This window comes from Polypterus senegalus, chromosome 15, assembly GCF_016835505.1.
Source record: "Polypterus senegalus isolate Bchr_013 chromosome 15, ASM1683550v1, whole genome shotgun sequence".
Classification (NCBI taxonomy): Eukaryota; Metazoa; Chordata; class Cladistia; order Polypteriformes; family Polypteridae; genus Polypterus; species Polypterus senegalus.
This window is the reverse complement of record NC_053168.1, coordinates 30105706-30126525: the sequence shown is the minus strand read 5'-3', so window position 1 is coordinate 30126525 and position 20820 is coordinate 30105706. Positions and strand designations below refer to the sequence as shown.

The following is a 20820-nucleotide window of genomic DNA, read 5'->3' as shown; positions in this document are numbered from 1 at the left end:
TGCGTTCTGTTTTGTGTGTATGTGTGTATTTACCTCATCTTTTGACACCCACTGCCTGACCAACCTACCTGGAAGGGTGTAAGCCTCTCTTGCTCTCTTTCTGAATTGCCCTTCCCAAGATGTCTTCCTTTTTTTCCCCTAGAAGTTTTTATGTATTTTTTTGGTGGGGAGGGTTTTTTTGTCTTTTCAGGGAGTCAAGGCTACATGGCCTGTTAAAGACCATTAAGGTATTCCTTGTGTGATTCTGGGATATACAACACATTAATTGTTGTTGTTGCAAGCTTCTACATTGAGTTTGTTCAATCTCTGTAGAAAAGCTTGGCATTACAGATTACAGTGATCCCTCCTTTATCGTGGGGGTTGCATTCCAGAAACCCCCCGCGAAAGGTGAAAATCCACAAAGTAAAAAACATATGTTCATATGGTTATTTTTATATATTTAAGCCCTTATAAACTCTCCCACTCTCTTATAAACATTTCCCACACAGTTATACAGCATAAACCCTTTGTATTCTCTTAGCTATTAGGTAAGATTCGTTGAAATTATGTAAGTACACACAAAACAGCACAAAAGTTAACTCTTTACACAGCGAAACACGTTGATGCTGAATGTGCGAGATGAGACTTCCTGGTTAACGCAGCACAATCGAATTCGGCGCTTCATCGCTGAGCCAATCAGCACACAGGAACTTAACTGCGTGCTCTGATTGGGTAGCTTCTCATCCATCCACCAATAGAGTCCCTTGTATGAAATAAACTGGGCAAACCAACTGGGGAAGCATGTACCAGAAGTAAAAGACCCATTGTCCAAAGAAACCCGCAGAGCCGCAAAAAATCTGTGTTATATATTTAGATATGCTTACATATAAAATCCGCATTAGAGTGAAGCCCCGAAAGTTGAAGCGCGATATACCGATGGATTACTGTACTATATAGAACAACAGTGTTGCCTTCTGCTTCAAAATACTGCCAGACTTCACTTTCATTTTTGACACCATATTTTCTATCGGACATCTCGCAATGTACTCAGATAGTGATTTTCAGAATTCCAAAATGGGCACCCTGAACAGTGGTCTATGTAACTGAAATAAGAAAGTAATCTGTTTTGAAAACGTCTAATGAGGTAGAATGAGAGCACTAACAAACCACAGAATAAAAAAAAAAAACATGCTTCATTAACAGAAGGGATTGCCTTCTGCTTAAGAGTTTGGTTGGTCTGAAAACATTGGCCTATCAGTAACTGATTCTGAGACCACTTAGTTAGCTGGTTGCCTTGCTTTACATCTCATTAATGTGTGGCTGCTGGCCGAGGTAAAAAACAACTAAGGGTTCTGAATCCTAAAAATCAAGTAAAATAAAATGAATTCAAAAAGTCTGTCCAAATCAAATATTTTGTCAACATTTGAAGTAAACGGTGCTAACAGTTTATAGCCAGCTTTTACTTTTTAGATTCTGTTTTGGAAAAGTTGCATGCAACTTCCAGCTGTAAGATATTCTTGGGCTGTCTTTAAGATCCACCCATAGATTTTCAATGATGGTTAACTATGAGGACTGCAAGGGCCATCCGAAGACCTTCACTTTATGTTTCTAGAGGTATTTAAAATGTGTTTTTGATCACAGTCTTGTTGTAGAAGCCAGCCTTTTTCAGTTTCATTTTCCTGAATGACTGCCTGACAGTCTCCTCAAGGATCTGTTGATAGTTAGCGGAATCCATTCTCCATAGTAATGTTTCCTGTGCCACTGGCTGCCACTCAACCCCAAAGCATAAGAGATCTACCCTCGAACTTAACTGTTGACAAGGTGTTCTTTTCTTCAAACACTGCTACTTTTTTTAATCCAAACAATCCTTTCGTGGTTGTGGCCAGAGAGTTTCATTTCAACTTCATCTGTCCACCACACTTGGCTCAAAAATGACTCTGTCTCAGGCAGATGTTGTTTTATATACTTAAGAAATGTTGTTGTTGTTTATGGCAAGATCGCAGGTAAGGTTTTCTTCTGATGCCTCTTCCATTAAGGCCTTATCTGTGTCAGTAATGCTGCACAGTAGATCAGTGTACCACCACCCCTTTCTCAGCTAAACCTGCCTGCAGATTTGTTTTGCCTTCCTGTGCAGACGCCCAGACTGATGTTCACTGGATTATGCCGACCTCTTTTGTAAGTCACTTTGCTTAAATGCATATGCTAAGCAAATAAACATAAATGTACGTGAGGTATTCTGTCTTTTCGGTCTTCTTGGTCTTCCAGATCTTGTCTTGATCTGCAAGGTTCCCCTTAACTACCATTTCCTATTGACATTTTAAACTGCGGAAATCGCTAGCTGGAAGTGCATTTATATGTTCTTATAGCCTTCCCCTGTTTTAAAGGCGTCAGTTAGCTTAACTTTCAGATCCTCAGGGAGTTGCCAAGCGGTGCCCATGGTTGTTGAACCTTGCACAGTATGCAAAAAATAAAAGTATTTATTAGGCTCTGGAATTGTCACCAAATGACAATTCCAAATGGCAATTCTTGACCAGACTACCACCTGACAAGCTAAGCCAGAACAGATTAAAGACCCAACGAACTCTCAGACCTTACAATGGAAAAGGTGTCCCAACTTTTACAAATGTCACATTTACTTTCATTTTATTGTACATTTTTTCAGTTAATCAAATAAATCATAACTGCACATTAGCCTTTTAATAAAAATTCCACTGCTTTAGTTTCTTTACTGTCAAAAGTTGTATTTAATAATTTTACTTTGTGGGAGACGTCCCTGGAATGGAGGGATGGGGGAAGGCAGCTACTTGTCGACACTGCCTCCCCCAAAACGGTAGATGGCAGCTTCCCTGGAGTATAGCGGTGCCCAGGATTCCCAGAGGGTATCCTGGGACTTGGAGTTTGGACTCTCAGCCCTGTTGGGTGCCATGTGTGCCGCCAGGAGGAGCTGTCAAAGAACCTGGGGACTCGTGCTTTCCTTATATCCCGGATGTAATAGGTAGTCACGAGGACGGAAGCCCTGAAGTACTTCCAGGCTGACTAAAGAACTTGAATTCTCCATCTGACCTGGAAATGCTAGCAAGTCACGTGGGAGGAAGAACAGAAGCACTTCCAGGTCGGCACTATTTAAAGGACAGCTGCAGACCCACCAAGCGAGTCGGAGTCGGGAGGTGCATGACAGAGCTTGCTGGGAGGAGAGGAGGAGAGAATTGTGTTTAGAAATATTTTGTAATTTGTGGTTTAATTGCCTGTTTATTGTGGCTGGGGTGTTGTGGAGCCACTGTTTAAGAAGAAGCATTAACTCTTACAGGGCTGATGTCGACTTTTGTCAAAAGGAGGAGTTGACAACGGTAATCAACTGCACACTGTGAAAAACCAACTGTTATGTTTAAGTTGGACTCTCGTTGCTAGAAGGAAAATTAGCTTCATTGGTTTGATCGAGATTTCCTGTGCTTCTGTGAGTAGCAAGGTGCAAACAACAGCAAAAATGGCACTGACATCTGGTGACAGATCAAAGTGATTGCATAAAGCATGCATGGACAACGTTTTGCCTATTATCTCTGAACTGGACTATGACTTGTCAGACTCCGATTTTGATATAAGTGATCAAAAACGAATGTGAGGTTCCAGCTTCAGTTTACTGGTCCCCAGCTAATCACGGTGCTGAACGGGTTCATGTAACTGATACGCCTACGGCAATGTTCGTCAGGGAGGAGTGCCACTTAACAATGATAAGAGGTACAAACTAAATTGCAATGCACTGCGACCGTGATTGCTGCTGCTGCTGCCTCAGCCACGTGAAGACAGCTTGGCAGCAAGCCTGCTGCACATTCTTGTCAAACTGCTGCCACAGCATGCAGCAACAGATGTTTTATCTTGATTTCTCTGTGAAACCATGGCTTTTTTGAAAAAATATTCAGTCCTAAAAGAGTTAAAATACTTCTGAGTGCTTTTACCTTGTGTCCTGAGCATCTGTCTGTTGGGTTTAAGGGACAACAGCGACCCCCAGTGTCTTACAACTTCAAATGTCAACAGAATGTGTAATTAAGCCAAGGGTGTCCAAGCTTTATGATACTGGATGTTTTATTAGCTGTAAAAATTTCTTACTAATTACAAACATGGCTGGAATGAAAGCCTGCAGCCACTGCAGCCCACCATGTTGTGAGCTTTACACAACTGTGTTGCTCTTCACCAGTGTTACACAGAGACATCTGCTGAATTCATAATGAACAATATGATTTCCAGAAGAAAAATGGTAAATAAATGGCATTGCCCAGAAATGTGTTAGCCAAAACCTATGGAAGACAGTTAAAAGAAATATCGGTATGGAATAGTCCATACAGTACTTCCATGTACATTACACTTTATCTTAAAATCAATAGGTCAGGTCCCATGACTAAATGGAACAAACTGCAAAACTATTGAAATTAAACCATTGCAGGTATTGCAAGTTAAAAAGTTTTTGAAGGATGTGGAGGCATTGAACCAAATTGAACCAAAAACAATATGCTTGTAACATGTAACATGACAAACACAAAGAAAGGCAATGTCTGAAAAATGATTGGTCAACTGTTTCAGAAGATACCATTAGTACTACTAGGGTGGTGTACCGTGTTAGCCATTCTGAATGTAATGAGAAGTCAAGCAAAGTGACACCTTTTATTGGCTATCTGCAAAAATTACACAACATGCAAGCTTTCGAGGCAACTCAGGCCCCATCTTCAGGTAAGATGTAATCAGGCCATGAAAGCCTGCATATTGTAATCTATCTAGACAGACAGACAGACAGACAGACAGACAGACAGACAGATAGATAGATAGATAGATAGATAGATAGATAGATAGATAAAATGTACTATATAATAGATAGATAGATAGATAGATAGATAGATAGATAGATAGATAGATAGATAGATAGATAGATAGATACTTTATTAATCCCAAGGGGAAATTCACATAATCCAGCAGCTGCATACTGATACAAAAAACAATATTAAATTAAAGAGTAATAAAAATGCAGGTATAACAGACAAATAACTTTGTATAATATTAACGTTTACCCCCCCGGCTGGAACTGAACAGTCGCATAGTGTGGGGGAGGAACGATCTCCTCAGTCTGTCAGTGGAGCAGGATGGTGACAGAAGTCTGCCACTGAAGCTACTGCTCTGCCTGGAGTTGATACTGTTTAGTGGATGCAGTGGATTCTCCATGATTGACAGGAGCCTGCTCAGCACCTGTCGCTCTGCCACGGATGCCAACCTATCCAGCTCCGTGCCTACAATAGAGCCTGCCTTCCTCATCAGTTTGTCCAGGCGTGAGGCGTCCCTTTTCTTTATGCTGCCTCCTCAGCACACCACCGCGTAGAAGAGGGCGCTCGCCACAACCGTCTGATAGAACATCTGCAGCATCTTATTACAGATGTTGAAGGACGCCAGCCTTCTAAGTAAATATAGTCGGCTCTGACCTTTCTTACACAGAACATCAGTATTGGCAGCCCAGTCCAATTTATCATCCAGCTGCACTCCCAGGTATTTATAGGTCTGCACCCTCTGCACACAGTCTCCTCTGATGATCACGGGGTCCATGAGGGGCCTGGGCCTCCAAAAATCCACCACCAGCTCCTTGGTTTTGCTGGTGTTCAGGTGTAAGTGGTTTGAGTCTTTGAGTCTTTAAGTTTTTAATCTTTGTAGTTAGCCAATAAAAGGTGTCATTTTTCTTGACTTCTCACTACAGAAGATATTGTCATACATCGGCCTAGGTATCCAGGGCGGATGTCTCGTGAACCACTTGGGATTTTTTGGGATTTAATTCTAAGATGTGAAAATCCACTTTGATTTTCCACAGACAATGAACTTAGTGAATCTTTAAAAACCATTACCAAACTTCCATTTACATAGAAGAGTAATGTATGTGCAAATATATGGTAATATTAAACTATTTACTGTTTAAATTATCAGGGTGATTAACTTAGTGGGTGGCACGGTGGTGCAGTGGTACCGCCGGGTTCACTTCCCAGGTCCTCCCTCGTGGAGTTTGCATGTTCTCCTTGTGTTTGCGTGGGTTTCCTCCCACAGTCCAAAGACAAGCAGGTTAGGTGCATTGGCGATCCTAAATTGTCCCTAGTGTGTGCTTGGTGTGTATGTGTGTGTCCTGCGGTGGGCTGGCACTCCGCCCAGGATTTGTTTCCTGCCTTGCGCCTTGTGTTGGCTGGGATTGGCTCCAGCAGACCCCCGTGACCCTGTAGTTAGGATATAGCGGGTTGGATAACGGATGGATGGATTAACTCAGTGCTAAATCAACCACTGCAATTTGACTGGAGTATGCAAAAGGCTAAAACAATATTGCGTCTAAATGTTCTCCATCAATTTAGCAGTGCAGGAATTCATACAGTAGCGACTACCAACAAACAATACAATTACAAACTAACTTTTGTGAACACATGTAGTTCTAAGAAACAATTACAAACTAATCACTGCATCATCCATCATACAGCCCTCTCAAAAATGCTAATCTACGTATAAAAGGCAAAGTTGATTGACTTGCTCACTCACTCCACAACTAAAACACAATTTCCTCTTTTATTTAAAAAGTACTTTGGCAGAATTATAAGTGTAGAGCAGAAGGTATCTTCTAAGAAAGGACATTTCGATATATCAATATTTAGGGGTAAAAACAACTTGTACAATAGAAAAAACAAATATTTCAAAATGTAAAAAATGATTTGACTGATTTAATTGGAATTGGTTGACATTATAGAAAAACAGACATCTTGCCTGAAGAAGGGGCCTGAGTTGCCTTGAAAGCCTGCATATTGTAATCTTTTTAGTTAGCCAATAAAAGGGGTCATTTTGCTTGACTTTCAGTAGAAAAACAGGAAATTTTGTATTTGTCGTATTTGTTGATATTATAGTTGTGGCCAAAATTATTAGGCCCCCTTATGAAATTAGGCAACACTCCTGATTCCAATATGAAAATGACCATTAACAACAAATGTTTGTTTTTTAAAGCGTATCTGTGTCCAAAATAACAAGGTCCACTAATTGTAGTTTGGATATTTTATTGACACACTGAGTGGAAACAAGAAAGGGCAAAAATGAGACATCCAAAATTTTTAGCCCCATGCCCATTAATTGTCAATACTGTACCCGTTTTGAGCCACAACTGACAACAATCTATTAGAGTAGGTCTTTACTAGATTAGCACAGGTCTCCTGAGGGATTTTGGTCCATTCCTCCATTGCAAATTGTACTAGCTGGTCCAAATTGCGTGGTTTCCGAGCATGGACATTCACTTTGAGCACTCGCCACAGATTCTCAATGGGATTGAGGTCTGGGCTCTGTGCGGGCCACTCCAAGATCTTGGGTTTGGTATCCTTGAAAAACTGTTGAACTAATTTTGATGTATGCTTTGGGTCATTGTCTTGTTGGAAGACCCAGCGACGACCTAAGCCTAGACTACGAGCAGATTTCTGCATATTCTCCCTCAGAATGTCAACATAATTTTCTTTTTTCATGTTGCCATGCACCCGAACAGCCTCAGTCTGTGCCTGAGGCTGCAAAACAGTCCCAAAGCATGATGCTCCCACCACCATGTTTAACTGTGGCAACTGTGTTCCTAGGGTTGAAGGCCTGTCCCTTTCTTCGCCAAACATAAGCAACATCCATGTGCCCAAACAGTTCCAGTTTAGTCTCATCAGACCAAAGCACAGACTTCCAAAAATCATCTTTACATTTCAAATGTTCACGGGCAAACCTCAGTCGGGCTGTGATGTGCGCTCTTTGAGTAAAGGGGTTCTTCTGGGACGATGGCGTGAAGCCCACCACGGTGAAGAGCCCTCACAACTGTGTTCCTTGAAACATCAACTCCAGAAGAGGCCAGGTCAGCAACAATCATCTTGGCAGATGTCCGGGGTTCCTTGCTGACATCTCTGACTATTTTTCTCTCCAGAGTTCTTGAAATCTTGCGCTTACGGCCACGGCCAGGTTTGTTTCTAACAGAATTTGTCTCCTTGTACTTGGCAATGATGCAACGTACAGCAGTTCTAGACACTGTGAATCGCTTGGAAATGGCAGTGTAGCCTTGCCCCTTATCTTGAGCCTCTACTATCTTCTTTCTGAGCTCCAGACTGATTTCCTTTGTCTTTGGCATGGTCAGTAACAGTAGTCCCTCTCATGTGTTCAAGAGTTCCTTGGGAGTCTTTTTATGCTGATTGAGTGTTGTTAGGAAGCCAATTGATTGCACAGGTGTGGTTTCAAAGCTGATTGGTTAATTAGTGTAGGTGTGTTTTGAAAGCAAACATTAACATGGGGCTAATATTTTGACCACCCCATTTTTTACTATATTTGATATAAAGCAAGACTAAAAATATATTTTATATTACAAAATGTATCAAAAGCTAGTAAATAGCACGGGTGGATGTTTGATTATATCAAGTTTCATCAATGTTGCAAACTTTGGGAAGAAGTTTAGGAAAATGTTCCATGATTCCAGGGGGGCTAATAATTTTGGCCTCAACTGTAAAACTGTACCGAGTAGTTAATACCAAGATGCCAGATACTTTTTTTAGCTACGCGCTAAGGTGAAGCCAGGACCGACACAGTGCCACTCAACTGTTTATGGCTTTCCGGTTTATGCAAGTGAAGGAGGGGCACACGAAGGGCACCACTGACTGACGGGGTGGATGGACTGGTGAAGGCATGATATGTGGCGTAGAAAGTGAGCAGGAGGAAAGTTCAGGGAAGTTCACGTAAGGTGTGGTTAGCAAGCACCCTATAAGTTGCTGGGTGCCAGTCACTGCGGCTGTGAGCGTAGATCTTGTCAACAGGTCACTGCAATACATTTACAGGGACAAAACAACCCCAGAATTAAAAATGTTCAATTCATGGCACGGGTGAAGTAAATCTGCAGCCTGGTGAATGTTGCTGCTGTTTTGTAATGCAGTAATTTAAAGTAAACCATAATTCAGTGTTAGAACTTTATTATCTGGCTATGACTTTGCAGTAAAGGCACACTAATAAAATTTTTTTTTAAATTACAAGAAAAAAATAGAACTGCATCCTCCCACACCCCAGGTAAACATACAACTGGAGTTTGAAGTAAAAACCCACATCTGAGGCTCAGTTCAATTCAGTCGGCTGGCCACTGTTGTGTGATGCGCATGCTGTGCACATTGCAGTGTTAGATTTGCGGTTTTCATTACTCTTTATTTAATAGAGTTTACATCATTTTCAATTTGGTAAGTTTATTTCAGGTTTATGCCAGTTCTGATGGGTTTCAAATTTGACTTTCCCACTTTATCTGAAGTAAACTGTTGTTCTCGTACACTAGGCCTGTTTCAATTTGTATATTGCTTTTCATCTAAACCCTCCAAAACTTTGCAAAGGGGCAAGATTGTAAAGCAAAGCATTACATTCACATATGATTTACGAGGTGTGGCAGAAAAGTAATGAGACTGATTTTTTATTAACCAAAGTTTTTATTTTTTTCAAACATCAATGTTATCCCCTTCAAAGTAGTTCCCTTGGGCAGCTACACACCGATGGAGACGTTGTTCCCAATGTTGGTAGCAGCGCTGGAAGTCTTCAACCAGTATGGTCTTCAGCATGTCCGTTACACTCTTTTGGATGTTTTCTAAAGTCCCGAAATGACGTCCTTTGAGGACATTTTTCAGTTTAGGAAAAAGGAAAAAGTCACACGGACTGAGGTCAAGTGAATAAGGGGGCTGGGGAACCACAGGAATGCCTTTTGAGGTCAAAAATTCTGTTATGGAGAGGGCAGTTTTTCGGCACCATTTTGGCACAGACCTTTCGCATGTGCAAATGTTCAGTCAAAATTTTGATGAACGGTAAATCTGTTCAAATTTAATTGTTCACTCAACATTCTTAATGTTAAACGACGGTCTGATCTCACAAGAGTGTTCACACGTTCGATGTTTTCATTGGTTTTCGAAGTTGAAGTCCTCCCTGAACGGTGTTCATCTTCAACGTGTTTTCTGCCTTCCAAAAATGATTTGTGCCAGCGAAAAACTTGAGCTCGGGATAAAGAATGTTCCCCATAGGCCTGTTTTAACTTTTCAAACGTCACACTTGCCGTTTAATGGCACAACGTTGCTCCAAATTCTGCTGTTCCATTTTGCGTGACGCACAACCAAAAACACAACTTCGCTAATAGCAGTCACAAAGATCACGTAGTTAACGGAAGGAGTTGAAACTCGCACTGAGCTATGGGAGGGTACTGATACACGTGCTCTATCAAGGACAACAGCGCAGCGTTGCCAGATCACTTGCAGTGTTGCCAGTCTCATTACTTTTCTGCCACACCTCGTAAGCCAACATTTTTACAGGATGTCCTGCAGGTGAAATTATATTTTTACTCAGAAATTTCTTTATTCCTACTAATTAGAATCAACAATTGTTTCCTGTGAAATTGCGTTTAATAATGACCATCAACAAAAGCCAAGATCACTCACTAGGAGAAGTAATAATTGATCTATGGTAAGAATGTTTTACTTACGTATGTATGTAACATGTTTAGGAATAAGGAGCTTCAGTCAATTAATCATTTTGGCCAACGGTAAAAAAACACAAATATGGTACACAGAAATGTCAGTGTCATATCACTTCTGATATGCCTTATTAACAGATGGCACTATAACAGAGGCCCATTGTCTTAGCACATGTTAAGAGAGTAATTATTAAAAAAGCATGGGCTTAAGTTTGATGTTTTTATTAAATTCCTTTAGAGAAGTGCTTACAAATATGTGGTAATTTAATTTAATTCAGAACCAGAGGTCTGTCCTTACTTTAATGTGTTATGTAGTTAGTTAGTCTTTTCTGCTATTATTCACTAGCGATAAACATTCATCAGTGTTCTTTACTAATGTATTACTTAACACTTCTGTTTTGTAATAACTTTTAATGCAGGCTATTCATTTTCTTTATAATTCAATTTTCTGAATGTTTGCATCAAAATAGTGGCATAGAGAGAACCATGTAAAAATTAATTATTCTGCATATTTTTCTATACAGTATTTCCAAAGCAAACAAATGCTTTAATAGTAAACCTCTTCCTGGAAAATCACTTTTTTTAAATTGCTCTGAACAGTAAACAAAACGTGCTTAGAATTTTCTGGTTTATCACATTCAAGATACAAATCTGAAAATATAACCAGTTACTAATTAGGACAGAAATCTTACTAAACAAACAGGAACTGGCATATGATTAGATAATTTAATTGTAAAAAAGTTCCCATGAGCATAGTTAGTAAACCACATTAATGCTGTAAGCTGCTGTTTAATATAAAATTAGGGGAAAAAAAACATGAGCATGAGTAATAAAACTTAAAATGCGCATATTCTGCTTGCTCAAATCGTGCACGGAACTCATTTCAAGTTTAGCATATAGTAAAAGGGTAAATTATTGATTTCAACTAAACCGTCGTCGGATTAAATTACAGTTGTACCAATTAAATACATGAAAAATTGGAAATGTATTTGTTAGGTCACAAGTTTTCACCTTGACCCAATGCTTAACTTTAGAGTGGAAGTATCGTCCATCACTAAAATAAACCAAGGAAATGCGTAAATCGGAAAACAGTACTCGGCTTTACTTCAACAACTGACACGCACAGAAATCCCGAGAGCCACCGAAAGATCCTGACCGCAACTCGTACCGAAGCCGCAGGTACCCTGCGGGAGTTGGGTCACGTGCTCTGTCACCTGCTTTCGGGTAACCAAACTGAATAACTAAAATTAAACAAATGATAAAAAAAAGCATGCACTTACAATTTTACGCCTTTTTTAACAATCTGCGATCACCGCAAAAAGGTCGTCTTAGAAAATCCATTACCACCTAATGAACATTCTCAGATGAAGAGCATAAGACACAACTGTCGCTGTCGTCACTAAGAACAGACACGTCACATTGTTAACCCATAATGACTGAAAATGACTCCGCAGTCTTAGGCTCTTCTGTAACACGGCCAGTCATCCGAGTGCCCCGAGTCCGAGATGCTATCAGAAAGTGGCCGACTAGTGGGGCCGACAGATAACCTCCGACAGATGCGCCTGAGTGCCAGGCTGAACATCAGGCACGGAGGCAGGCCAGATCATTCGTGCGGTTAGTGAGAGCGCAAGAGAAGCCGACTGGGACCGCAGCCAGGCACGCTTGCCACTTACATTATGTAAAATGCTTTGCGCGAGCATTTACCATATTCGCAGTTTCCCACCAAACTAACTGGCTTTTGTTTTCATTCCACACTGTTAACATCCTGCAAAACTCGGATGCCGGTAAACTGCTGCCAAGCTGGTAACAAGAAGTCACAGGCACACACGCAAAGCTACTAACCTGATGGTAACTTCGTGATTTGGAATCCACTCGGTGAGCAAATGTTAAGAAGACAACATAAATAGATTCATTATCCATTTACTAAAAACGGTGGAAAAACTTTTCTTTCTTGTTTGACTGCAGGCCACCCCTTCTTGAATTCTCGAGTGCAGGTAATACGACTCCCAACGCACAGAAAACAAAGTAGAGACACAGTGCACGCGCTCGCCTTAAAGTCGCTAGACCCCTTGCCGCTCGCGGGCACGAGCAACAGGCGGAGATTGCACGTCTCGTATAGGGCAGTAAGTGAGGTGCGCGCCTCACTATGCGCGTACTTTGCTGTTTCAGGAAGCGTGACCGAACTTCGCACTTTTTACTTTTATTTCACGCGACCTCCACGCTCCAGACGTCCAGTGTTTTTACTGCAATTTTTTCTGTCAAGTCACCGAAAAGTTGTACGAGTCACATCAATAGATACACCGTTTAAACCGCACACCATCGCATGTTTCTTGCTTAATAGTTAAAAAAATACATTGGTGTCAGAAGACCAATTTTGCACGCACCATATACTGCAAAGCTATACCTCTCCTGATCATGATCTTAGTTATTAAGTTCCAAAAGTTTGCAAATACTGCGTTGTTGATTTTGGTTGTGTTATTTTGGATTTAATTCGATTTAATTTGACATATTTTATTAATCCCCGAGAGGTAATTGACTTGTGCCCGTTTTCAAAGCTGCATCTTCAGGTGTAAGAAATTGTTACAGAAGTCTTCACCTGTTGGCACAAAACATTGTTTTTTAATATATGGAGCGTGGTGTGCAAACGTTAAAAAGAAACTTCTTTAAAAAGAATCATTAAATGCAGCATGACATCACAAGTTGGCAATGCCTGCATTGCATTCTCATTCTCTAATTTTATTTCCTTCTGCGCCATTTACTGCATTGTCACTGTCACTATAAGTAGTACTTGGAGTACCAGTCAAAAGTCTTCGAATTCCCCTATTTTTCCAGTTTTTATTGAAATGTAAGCAGTTCAAGTCGAGTGAATAACTTGAAATGGTGCAAAGGTAAGTAAGTAGATGAATTACCAGAGGGTAGAAAAAAAATTTTGGTGACCAAAAATAGAAAAATAATGACATTTGTATTGTTATGCAAAATGCCTTTTTTTAGGGCTTAACAGCTTGCAGTTTTGTACAGCAATGGGAGTTAATTAAGCCTTCAACATTGACGCAAACAATTCCTGCGGGTGTCCCAACTTTTGTCGATTGATTAAGAGTCTGCTTTCCGTGCTGGGATAAACTGTGTTGCTACATCTTGCAAAACATTATTTGGATAATATTGCATTGTATATTGCTCTTGTAATGGCAGGAAAAAGGTATTTAAACAAGACAGACAGACCATTCATTAAAAACTCATGCATAGAGAATGGCATACTGTTTAGAACATCTAAGTAAGAATTTCACTGTGCTCTGTACCCCTGACAATAATGACAATAATGACTACAAATCTATAATTCCTTCAGGCCTTCTGAATTAATTGTCATGCTTCCTTACTTAAATCAGAATCTGCACTTTGGTCTAGAGAAGCTTTAAACACAAACTTTGTGCCTGCAGCAGAAATCATTGCAGCTTTCTACTGTACATCGGCTACTAGGACTTAAAAGAGCTCTTCAGCTTTACCATACTTGTCAACAATCTACAAAGTAATGCTTCAGAATGAAATTATATGTTGCATATCACAAAGAAATGTACACATGAAACTCATTGTGAGCATTAAGCCCAAAGCATACCTCCTTTAATCGTTTCATGATATAATTTTCAGATCCTGCTGTATCAAAGATATGAAAAGAATTCCGTGTAAAAGCAGTGCTAGAATAAACTGTGTTGCTACATCTTGCAAAGCATTATTTGGATAATATTGTATTGTGTATTGCTCTCGTAATGGCAGGAAAAAGGCATTTAAACAAGACAGACAGACCATTCTAACTCTTAAAACTGTAGATCTTTCATTCAGAGGTGTCAATGAGTGCAATTTGTTTAACATTTTATTGAATTCATTAAAAGAAACTTACATTCCATATACTGTAAGCAAATCAAACTTCACAAGACTTAAGTTCAAATCAACCCCTACCCATGAGAAAGAGAGCAAGGAAAACAGCCACAGTAAAACTTCAAGAGTAGGAAAAAACAAGGAAAAAATCATTTTCCCAGTTTAAATGCTTATTCAAAAATGTTATCGATTAGATCCTGTCAAGTTTTAAAAAATGTTTGAACAGATCCTCTGAACGAGAATTAGATTTTTTCCAATTTCAAATTGTATATAACATCAGTTACCTGCTGACTTAACAGAGGCGGGTTAGGATTCTTCCTGTTGAGCAAGAGAAGTCTACGTGCCAGTAGTATGGTAAAGGCAATTAATTTGTTTGTCCTTCTCCACTTTAAGCACATCTGGGAGTCCACCAAACACAGCTGTAAGTGGATTAGGAGGGATTGTGACATCAAGGCTGTCTGATAGGCATTTACAAATTTTGGTCCAGAATGATGTTAATTTGGTGCAGGCCCAAAATATGGGGCTTAGTGAGGCTGGAGCTCGATTGCAACGTTCGCAGGTTGGATCTTACCCTGGAAACATTTTTGACAATTTTAAATGAGACAGATGTGCTCGATAAACTATTTTAAATTGAATAATTTAATGCTTTGAACATATGGAGCTCGAGTGAATTCTGTGCATGGCTGCCTTCCACTCCTTTCCTGAAATTTAGAGTAAGAGATCCTTTTCCCACTGTACTCTGGGATGTTTGAAAGAAAGGGACTTTGATATGTTTTATATATTATAGAACTGCTGTCAATGAGTACAATTTACTAGACCATCAAAAGGAACCTGGAAAGTCCAATTGAGAATGTATGGTGGGACTTCAAAAAGGCTGTTTGCTACAAAACACCAAGCAGACTGACAGACTTTGAGAAGTTTTGCAAAGATGAATGGAGAAAAATGTCAGTGTCCAGATGTGCAAAGCTTATAGACAGAGAGAAGAGACCTGTGCACACAGACTCACGGCTGTCATGGCAGCCAAAGGTGCATCGACTAAATACTGACTTGACAATGTGATATCTGGGCTGCTTGCTGCTGGCATACTCTACCTTGAACCCGGGACATCGACTAAGATGGACTAGAATGAAAAATGTTGGTGCAAACAGTGCATGTAGTGCTTTTTTATTTTTACACAAAATGTTCAAAACAAAGTGCAGTGAAGTCCATCCATCATCCAACCTGCTATATTCTAACTACAGGGTCACAGGGGTCTGCTGGAGCCAATCCCAGCCAACACAGGGCAGGAAACAAACCCCGGGTAGGGCACCAGCCCACCACAGGGCACGCACACACACTAGGGACAATTTAGGATCGCCAATGCACCTAACCTACTTGTGTTTGGACTGTCAGAGGAAACCCACGCAAACACAAGGAGGACATGCAAACTTCACGCAGGGAGGACCCGGGAAGTGATCCCAGGTCACCTAACTGCGAGGCAGTAGCGCTACCCACTGTACCATCGTGCCGGACCCAGTGAAGTCTCATTCAGTACATAAGTAATGCTCAATAAAAACTGTCCTTTGAGATTTAAAGCTTATAAATGAATAATACAATAAATAAATAATCAATAAGGTTAAAATCCACAGGGTAAAATACTGTCAGGATCTGTATGTTTAAAAACCATTCTTGAGCCTTAGTGTATCCAACTAAAACTGACGTCTCCTCTGCACACCCTTCATGGTCTGCTCAGCAAGAGGAGATGTTCACCAGTAAGCACAGTCTTCTCTCCAAACTGGCTTGTGTTTCCACCACCATCTCTTGGCTTTTAGCCCACAAGCCCTGCTTCTTTCTCCTGCTGCAATCACTTGACCTTCAGGAGAAGTCCACATGGAGTGGTAGGTTTCTCCTGCTCCTTCAGCTCAGCAGGACAGACCCTGCGCTGTGAGTGCTCTCTGCTCACTCCTCTTGGGGGGCCTCTACCTGACCATTTGCCTCCTCACTTTTCCACATGTTCAGCCACAAGCCAGCCTCCTTTTGCTTTCATTTTTTTTCTGTCCTTTTACCTTCCGGAATCTTATTCATTCTTGTCTTCACAGATTTCTCTTGTCCATTCTACTCAGGTTCCTTTTATAATTTAGCAGTCTCAGGTGCCTCAATTATGAACCCCAGAGCACTAATGAGGAGAACGGCAGAACTGCACGGATCTGGACGTGAATGGAAGCTCCAAAAATTTCCTCATCAGACCCCCCCAACCACTCATCCACACTACCGCAAGCACCCATGCAGTAGCAAACCTACATTTTTGGGGCCATGAACCTTAATCTTTTATGGGGGTCCCTTCACAACCAGCAACATGGTCTGGGTAACCACTGTTCATAAAACAATATGAAGGATTGGTGGCGCCAGTGTTCGCAGCCTCACTTCTGTCAGTGTGCCCCAGGGCAGCTGTGGCTACATAGTAGCTTATCATCACCAGCGTATGAATGTGTGTGTGAATGGGTGAATGACTGTTGTGTTGTAAAGCGCCTAGGGGGGTTCTTGAACCCTAGTTAGGCGCTATATCAAATACAGGCCATTTACCATTTGACTAATCTAACACTATTTCACCTTTATTATTCACCTTGCTTTTGTAAATGTAACATTTATGTTTAATAAGAGGTAATTGATATACTGTATCCCTATGAATACTTTATTGAAAAAAGTAGTTTTCTAGATCACTATCATGAGTGTTATCACGTTGAAAAGGCAAACACAATGCTAACGTGATTTACATTAGCGGTGTGGATTGCCTTTTCAACGGCTCCCCTTTTTTGTTATGACACGTTATCTACTATTAGTATCTACTGAGGAAGATATTGTTATTACCTTTTCATTTTTACTGTATTTTACTTTGCATCGGTAAAATTGTTATTAAGCATTGTAATAGTATTGTATGCTTAGAATATTTTAATGTTTTATAAGATTATTTGTGTAAATAACCAAAATGTTGTCGTTTACAATTGACAACAAGCAACGAAATATGCCTTCATTTTTTTCAATTACAACTAGCCTAAGTTAATTTTAATAAAAAGTTTAATTACTGTCGTAAATGTTAATGGTGTTTTAAATTATTTATAATTATTTTATATTAAATATAAAGGTTATAGAATAAAACCTTACTTTGAATGCTTTTTTCGTTTACGGCTAACCTACATGATATTTTAATAACCTTTTAATCTTTATCCATCTATTATCCAGCCCACAATATCGTAACTACAGGGTCACGGTGGTCTGCTGAAGCCAATCCCAGCCAACACAGGGCACAAGGCAGGAAACAAACACCGGGCAGGGTGCCAGCCCACAGCAGTTTCATTTAAATTTTAACTATTATTTTATATTGAATTACACTATATTATTGTTATTTTTTAAAACCATTCTCATACAGTAGACACCCAAGCTTTTTTAGTAGTGTGAACTAAAGTCGCTTTTAAGGCCCCCGTATAACTTTCATTAGTTTTATAATTCAGTACTTATGCTCACACTCATTTTAAAAACTCATGCACAGAGAATGGCATACTGTTTAGAACATCTAAGTAAGAATTTCACTGTGCTCTGTACCCGTGACAATAATGACAATAATGACTACAAATCTATAATTCCTTCAGGCCTACTGAATTAATTGTCATGCTTCCTTACTTAAATCAGAATCTGCACTTTGGTCTAGAGAAGCTTTAAACACAAACTTTGTGCCTGCAGCAGAAATCATTGCAGCTTTCTACTGTACATCGGCTACTTGGACTTAAAAGAGCTCTTCAGCTTTACCATGCATGTCAACAATCTACAAAGTAATGCTTTAGAATGAAATTATATGTTGCATATCACAAAGAAATGTACACATGAAACTCATTGTGAGCATTAAGCCCAAAGCATACCTCCTATAATCGTTTCGTGATATACAGTTAGGTCCATAAATATTTGGACAGAGACAACTTTTTTCTAATTTTGGTTCTGTACATTACTACAATGAATTTTAAATGAAACAACTCAGATGCAGTTGAAGTGCAGACTTTCAGCTTTAATTCAGTGGGTTGAACAAAACGATTGCATAAAAATGTGAGGCAACTAAAGCATTTTTTTAACACAATCCCTTTATTTCAGGGGCTCAAAAGTAATTGGACAAATTAAATAACTAGAAATAACATGTTCATTTCTAATACTTGGTTGAAAACCCTTTGCTGGCAATGACAGCCTGAAGTCTTGAACTCATGGACATCACCAGATGCTGGGTTTCCTCCTTTTTAATGCTCTGCCAGGCCTTTACTGCAGCGGCTTTCAGTTGCTGTTTGTTTGTGGGCCTTTCTGTCTGAAGTTTAGTCTTCAACAAGTGAAATGTCTGCTCAATTGGGTTAAGATCAGGTGACTGACTTGGCCATTCAAGAATTTTCCACTTCTTTGCTTTAATAAACCCCTGGGTTGCTTTGGCTGTATATTCTGGGTCATTGTCCATCTGTATCATGAAACGCCGCTCAATCAATTTGACTGCATTTAGCTGGATTTGAGCAGACAGTATGTCTCTGAACACCTCAGAATTCATTCGGCTGCTTCTGTCCTGTGTCACATCATCAATAAACACTAGTGTTCCAGTGCCACTGGCAGCCATGCACGCCCAAGCCATCACACTGCCTGCCTCCATTGCGTTTTACAGATGATGTGGTATGCTTTGGATAATGAGCTGTTCCACGTCTACTCCATACTTTTTTCTTACCATCACTCTGGTAGAGGTTGATCTTGGTTTCATCTGTCCAAAGAATGTTTTTCCAGAACTGTGCTGGCTTTTTAGATGTTCTTTAGCAAAGTCCAATGTAGCCTTTCTATTCTTAAGGCTTATGAGTGGCTGGCACCTTGCAGTGCACCCTCTGTATTTACTTTCATGAAGTCTTCTCTTTATGGTAGACTTGGATATCGATACGACGACCCCTGGAGAGTGTTGTTCACTTGGTTGGCTGTTGTGAAGGGGTTTCTCTTCACCATGGAAATGATTTTGCGATCATCCACCACTGTTGTCTTCCGTGGACGTCCAGGTCTTTTTGCGTTGCTGAGTTCACCAGTGATTGCTTTCTTTCTCAGGATGTACCAAACTGTAGATTTTGCCACTCGTGATATTGTAGCAATTTCTCGGATGGGTTTTTTCCCTCAATACGTTAAGTGGCAGCATCCCTGGGTGGTGCTACAGTACAGACGTCCACAAGGCACAGGACAGCTTTGTTGGGCTCCTGGGGTGCAGGGAGAGGGTGCTGTGAGGATTTGTGATTCCTACTCTCAGGGACTTCCTCTCAATTCGGATGTGTTTCCATTGGACTATGCCCTAGCAGTGGAAGTACTCCTGGGTCTAAGATAAAGGAAGCCACTCAACCTAATCCAGGTGAGTTGGAGTCGGGAGAGGAGTTGGACAATCCTCACCTAGGAGGAGTGGACGAATAAGAGAGAGAGATACACCTTTTTTTTAAGGTATTTCAGTTAATAAACCAAACAATATCCTGAATAAACTGAACTGATTTGAAATGTGAATTTGTAAGACAAGTAATGCAATTTAACAGAACACAGAGATCTGTATGACTTTAATTTAAATAAATTGTGCCAAGTATATTATTTAAATTCATGTTATAAAACAGACACCTCCTAGATGATTAATCAGTCTTTATTTTATATAAAGTAGCTTTATTAATAATATTAAACAATCAGAGTAAAATATATACCGTGATTACTAGGCATCACTTGGCACTGCCCCTCAAATCTAGACACTAATTAGTATTATTTGCACTTGAAAGAGATGTAATTCAACTAACTACTGTACAAGATGGGCATGGAAAAGATGAATAAACTCAAAGCAAATATACAAAACAAATAAATCATGCCTGCACCTATCTCCACAAATCCTGTACAGACCTACCTTAACATGTGACAAGATGCTATTTGACTGAGGGTGTGGGTGACCTGCTTATGCGTCCAGCTTTCTCTGCTCTCCCACCTCTCCGAAATCTCACCCCATTTTTATTTTACAATTGTGACTAAAACCCATTGACCCTGCCAATGAGTTTTCATCCTTTTCATCCCAAATCAGAGCTCAGTTTACTTTATCAGGGAGTGATCCAGTCTTTTCACTTATGGAGTGTCTCTTTGTCCTTTGCATTTGCAAGGCTGCAGCATTCAACATGTGTACAGCATCAGTCCCTTAGAAATATGGCCGAGAGCTGGGATGTGATGCATAAGCTCATGCTTACATTTCAACCTTTCATGTCTGAACAGGCAGGAAATGAGGCGTAGTGGTTAAGGTTAGGTTGTGGGTTCAGATCCTGCTGCTGACACTGTATGACTGTGAGCAAGTCACTTTACCTGCATGTGCTCCAACTGGAAAATAAACAAAAAAAAACAAAGGTAACCAATTGTATCTTAAATGATGTAAGTTGCCTTGGATAAAGGCATCAGCCAAATAAATTATATTTTTAAAA

At 40.1% G+C, this 20820-nt stretch overlaps 1 protein-coding gene across 3 annotated transcripts in view; it reads right to left on the bottom strand.

Moving 5' to 3' along the window:
• Positions 1-12523, bottom strand: part of LOC120515557 (DENN domain-containing protein 3-like) — a 136209-nt gene extending 123686 nt beyond the window's left edge. The window contains exon 1 of one of the 3 annotated variants that reach the window (XM_039736640.1): positions 12323-12523. The gene's annotated coding sequence lies outside the window, so the exon portion shown is untranslated. Of the gene's footprint in view, positions 1-11760; positions 11819-12322 lie in introns of those variants that run through there. The other 2 variants (XM_039736642.1, XM_039736641.1) reach the window with 2 other exon arrangements.
• Between the last annotated feature and the right edge of the window lie 8297 nt (positions 12524-20820).